This window comes from Hypanus sabinus, chromosome 2, assembly GCF_030144855.1.
Source record: "Hypanus sabinus isolate sHypSab1 chromosome 2, sHypSab1.hap1, whole genome shotgun sequence".
Lineage (NCBI taxonomy): Eukaryota > Metazoa > Chordata > Chondrichthyes > Myliobatiformes > Dasyatidae > Hypanus > Hypanus sabinus.
Window position 1 is genome coordinate 85,114,438 of NC_082707.1, and position 5,652 is coordinate 85,120,089.

Genomic DNA, 5,652 nt, shown 5'->3' on the forward strand with positions numbered 1-5,652 from the left:
CAGGATCCCACTACCAAGCACATCTTTCCCTCCCCCCCTTTTTTGCTTTCCGTAGGGATCGCTCCCTACACAACTCCCTTGTCCACTCGTCCCCCCCATCCCTTCCCACCGATCTCCCTCCTGGCACTTATCCTTGTAAGCGGAACAAGTGCTACACCTGCCCTTACACTTCCTCCCTCACCACCATTCAGGGCCCCAGACAGTCCTTCCAGGTGAGGTGATACTTCACCTGTGAGTCGGCTGGTGTAGTATACTGCGTCCGGTGCTCCCTGTGTGGCCTTTTATATATCGGTGAGACCTGACGCAGACTGGGAGATTGTTTCACTGAAAACCTACGCTCGGTCCGCCAGAGAAATCAGGATCTCCCAGTGGCCACACATTTTAATTCCACGTCCCATTCCCATTCTGATATGTCTATCCATGGCCTCCTCTACTGTCAAAATGAAGCCACACTCAAGTTGGACAAACAACATCTGATATTCCATCTGGGTAGCCTCCAACCTGATGGCATGAATATTGATTTCTCTAACTTCTGTTAATGCCCCTCCTCCCCTTCTTACCCCATCCCTTATTAATTGATTTATTTATTATTCCTCCCTTTTTTCTCTCTTTTTTCTCTCTCTGCCCCTCTCACTGTCACTCCTTGCCTGTTCTCCATCTCCCTCTGGTGTTCCCCCCTCCCCCTTTCTTTCTCCCGAGGCCTCCCGTCCCATGATCCTTTTCCTTCTCCAGCTCTGTATCCCTTTTGCCAATCACCTTTCCAGCTCTTAGCTTCATCCCACCCCCTCCGGTACTCTCCTATCATTTCGGATCTCCCCCCCCTCCCATTTTCAAATCTCTTATTATCTTTTCTTTCAGTTAGTCCTGACGAAGGGTCTCAGCCTGAAACATCAACTGTACTTCTCCGTATAGATGCTGCCTGGCCTGCTGTGTTCCACCAGCATTTTGTGTGTGATGCCTGAAAAATCGCAGATGGAGTTTAATGCAGAAACTGCAAGGTGCTGCACTTGGGTAGGGCCAACCAGGGGTAAACATTGAAACATAGAAACCCTACTGCACAATACAGGCCCTTCAGCCCATAAAACTGTGCCGAACATGTCCCTACCTTAGAAATTACTAAGCTTACCCATAGCCCTCCATTTTTCTAAGCTCCATGTACCTATCCAAAAGTCTCTTAAAAGACCCTATCGTATCTGCCTCCACCACCGTTACTGGCAACCTATTCCACGCACTCACCATTCTCCACATAAAAAACTTACCCCTGACATCTCCTCTGTACCTACTCCCCAGCACCTTAAAGTCTTACACAGTGTTGTAGAACAAAGGGATTTGGGGATGCAGATTCATAATTCATCAAAAGTGGTAGAAAGCTTTTGGTGCATTGGCCTTCATAAATCAATGGATTGAGTACAGGAGATGGGATGTTATGTTGAAGTTGCATAAGACATTGGTGAGGCCTAATTTGGAGTATGGTGTGCAGTTTTGGTCACCTACCTACAAAAAAAAATGTAAATGAGGTTGAAAGAGTACAGAAAAAATTACAAGGATGTTGCTGGGGCTGGAGGACGTGGGCTATAAGGAAAGATTGAATAGGTTAAGAGTTTATTCCTTGGAATGTAAAAAATTGAGGAGAGATCTAATAGAGGTATACAAAATTATAAGGGGTATAGATAGAGTAAATACAAGCAGGCCTTTACACTGAGGTTGGGTGGGACTACAACTAGAGTCCATGGGCTAAGGATGAAAGGTGAAAAGTTTAAGGAGAACACCCAATTTCCCTCGGGATCAATAAAGTATGTCTGTCTGTATGTCTGTCTGTCAAGGGGAAACTTCTTCACTCAGATTGTGGTGAGAGTGTGGAACAAGCTGCCAGCACAAGTGGTCCATGCAAGCTCAATTTTAACACTTAAGCAAAGTTTGGATAGGTACATGGATGTTGGGGGTATGGAGGGCTATGGTTCGGATGCAGGTTAATGGGACTAGGCAGTTTAAATGGTCTAGCACAGACAAAATGGGCTGAAGGCCCTGTTTCTGTGCTGTACTTCTCTGTGACTCAATGAGTCGAATCCAAAAACTATTTATTCCCAGACAGCTGTTTCAGCATAACTGGCTGAGGCTGTCAAACCTCTCGGGGAATTCAGGGATGGGATCTCGTTTGCCCCCAAAAGCCCTGCTGCTCTGCGGGACTCTTAAGAGAATTAAGACAATTAAAAATATACATCAAGATCTGACCACTTTAGTTGTGGTTTTTTTTCTGTCTTTCTCCCTACCACCTGCAGATTACATTGCAGAGTCAATGCTATTGCCTTTGGACAATCAGACATTATCACAGCTCAGGGGTGGTGCAGATCTAAGTCCAGAATGTCAGACATAGGAACAGGAGGAGCCAGCATACTTACCCTTCAATAGCTGATCTGAATTTAACTTCAGTCTCATTTTCCGACCTGTTCCTAATAAGCTTTAGCTTCCTAATAATCCCGAAATCTATCTCAAACCTGAATATATGCACTTAAAACATCTGTTACTAGCTCTCACTCCCACAAATTTCTCCACCTCTATCAAGTTTTCTCTCAGCCTCCTCTGCTCCAAACAAAGGTAACCCAGCCTAACCAATTTCTCCTCTTTACTAACGTACTCCATCCGGGCAAGAATCTGGTAAATCTCTGCACCCCTCATCCTTCCTATAGTGCAGTGACCAGAACTACACATATTATCCCAACAGGAGGCTAGCTAATTTTATGGTGTTATACCAAGACCTCCCCTTACTTACCTTCTAGTCCCCAGCAAATGATGTAAGAATCACCTTACACTTCTCAGGATTATTCATTCCTCACCAACTGGGCTGGTGATATTCAGACTGCTCACTAAGGTTTCTCTGTTCTTTAATCCTCCATGAGACCCTACCATTTATGGAAAATGTACTACCCTCATTAACCGCTACCCTCCCCCCTCCCCCAAGTGCATAACCTCACACTTACCAGGGTTAAGTTCCACCCACAATTACCCTGGCTAGTTTACCAGTGTAATTTAATCCTTTCCCTCAGAATTATTTTTGAATAATTTCAAATGTGTCTGCTTAGATACTAAGCCAAAGAATTGTCTGAATTTGAATGCAAATTTTCTAACAGATTAATAATAGTTGTTTTCTTTAGTCATCATTTTTGCCTCAAGATTCTCTAGGAAAAGGGTTAATTGTGATAAAAATGTTTACCCATTGATGCACCATCAATAACTCTCCAAGACATGAGGCGAGATATAGGCTTTTATTGGCTGGAAGAAAGAACAAGCAGCAATTGACCACCACACTGCATCCTGGAGACTGAGGCCGGGTGGGTGTCTCCAATCGCCTTTATACTGGGGTCTGTGGGAGAAGCCACGGTCAGTGGGAGGAGCCACAGGAGCAGTCAGCGGGGGGGGGGGGGGGGCGTGTCCAGACAGGTATATATAGTTCACCACACCCATTCCCGGATCTGGTGAAATCACTGAACATTTTTGAATCAACAGAGTGTGTGTTTGACAGAAGAAAGCAGTGCCACGGGGTTAACACTTGAAATCAGCGGCTGTATGGAAGTAGTGGTTACAGGGCAGTCATTGTGCAGCCATGTCCCTGTCTGGCAGTTCTTCAAAGGACCTTCAGTGTGTTTCCAAATATATCTTTAAGATTACAACTTAAATTCCTTACATTCCGGTGAAGACAAAGCGCTACAAGGTGAAAAGGGAAACACAAGCATTTCCTGTTTCATTCCTGTGTTTGCAAGCCTGGTGCCCACACTGGGACCCTTGTTGTGCCAAGCATCTCTGCTCTCACACTTGAAAATTTGCTGAGTGTGTGGATGTGTTAAACAGGGCTACCAGGGGAAAAATACTAGGAGATCCCTCAGTTTCCCAGTGATTGCTGAAAAGATTCCTGGCAATGAATTTCAGCATTCTCCTTTGTACCTTTCTACTTCTGCCTATTCTTTGAAATATTCATGTCAAAGAGAGTTTATTCACTCGTGCACTTTTCACAATTCACAATTGTCGCTCGTGTACTTGTGCACGCGTGTGAGTGAGCTGACGTTCTGTTCTGTCATCTCCCTCACGGTTGGGTCCGCGACCCCCAAACCAGTATGCTTCACAGCTGGGCCCCTTTAGCCCAAGGGCGCAGAATTTTCCTTTAGCCTTAAGCAGCTCAGTGCAGACCGCCGATTGCAGCCTGCCGGAGGTCATTTGTGTAATCTCCAGGGCTGAGGGGCTCATTAACTTGACATTTGTATTCCATTCTCAGGATGCCTGAAAAAAAAGTCTAATTGCAGTCATCATCAGGGCTTTAGCTTATACTGCTGCTTTGTATGTCTGCAGGACTCGACCCAGCACGGAGGAACGGCTGACTCTCTCTGTCACGGGGGTCACGGACACCGACTCACACCAGGTGTGTGGCCGACAGCAGCCTCGGTCACGGTGAGCGCTGACACCCACTCGACCCAGGAGCAGGGCAGTGGCAGCCTCCCCATGGGATACAAGAGGTTCGGCATAGAAATACCAGCAGAGCACCGGAGGCACGAGCAAGAGAGAAATCACACTCGCAAACACATAGTAGGACTCTGCTTACACTGAGAGTCCCCTTTAAATATTCATAGACTCTGCGAAACACCAGCCGATCACAGTAAACTGTCAAGACTTGTGGTGAACTACATATACCTGTCTGGACACGCCCCCTGCTGACTGCTCCTGTGGCTCCTCCCACAGTCCCCAGTATAAAGGCGATTGAGGCCTGAGCCCGGCCTCTCAGTCTCCAGGATGTAGTATGGTGGTCACTCACTGCTTGTTCCTTCTTCCAGTCAATAAAAGCCGATATCTCGCCTTTACGTCTCAGAGCGAGTTATTGATGGTGCATCATGACTAAACCAAAAGAATCTGGTTTTAACAGCTCCAACAACTAGTAAATACTGGTGCTTGAGGAACCTTGAAGCCCAACGCTCTACGGCAAACCACAAAGGCCTTGAGGCTTCACAACAACATCATTGCAGACTTTGGTCCTGCTTAACCCTTCTCCCAGCTGAAATCCTGCTCAATGCTTCTCCGTCTCCAGGCTCACCTTCCCAATATTTCCCAAGCAAACGCTACCACCCTCTTCATCCTGCCTTCGGGCCCTCCCACCCAGTCTCCCACCCCGTCTCCCAAATTCATGTGAGCTGGTGGATTAACTGGCCAATGTACATTGCTGGTAGTGCACAGGTAGAATTTGGGGAAGAGTTGGTGTGGATGGGGGGAGAATAACAGAACGGGATCAATGGGGGATTAGTGCAGATGGTTGTCATGGATTCGGTGGGCCCATGGGCCTGTTTCAGTGCTGTAGCTCTCTGTCTCAGTGATTGTATTGAGAATGGGCAGAGACTGTCCGTGATGTGCCCCTGTTGCTGAATACAGACTGGGTTGGTCCTGGCACATTAGCGCTGAGCAGTTGTCCAGTCAGTCGCTGCATTTGGATCTACTGACCGCAGTATCAATTGAAATGAATGGCTTGGGAGCTACTGGCAGGCAGAAATTCTTTTACGGCAGTGTTGCTTTAAGAACAGGTGGTTGGACAGGGAGCCTGATATTCCAGGCAGTGCCGTGTCCCCAGAGAGGATAAATATAACAGCAGGACCATGACGATGTAAATGAAGACAT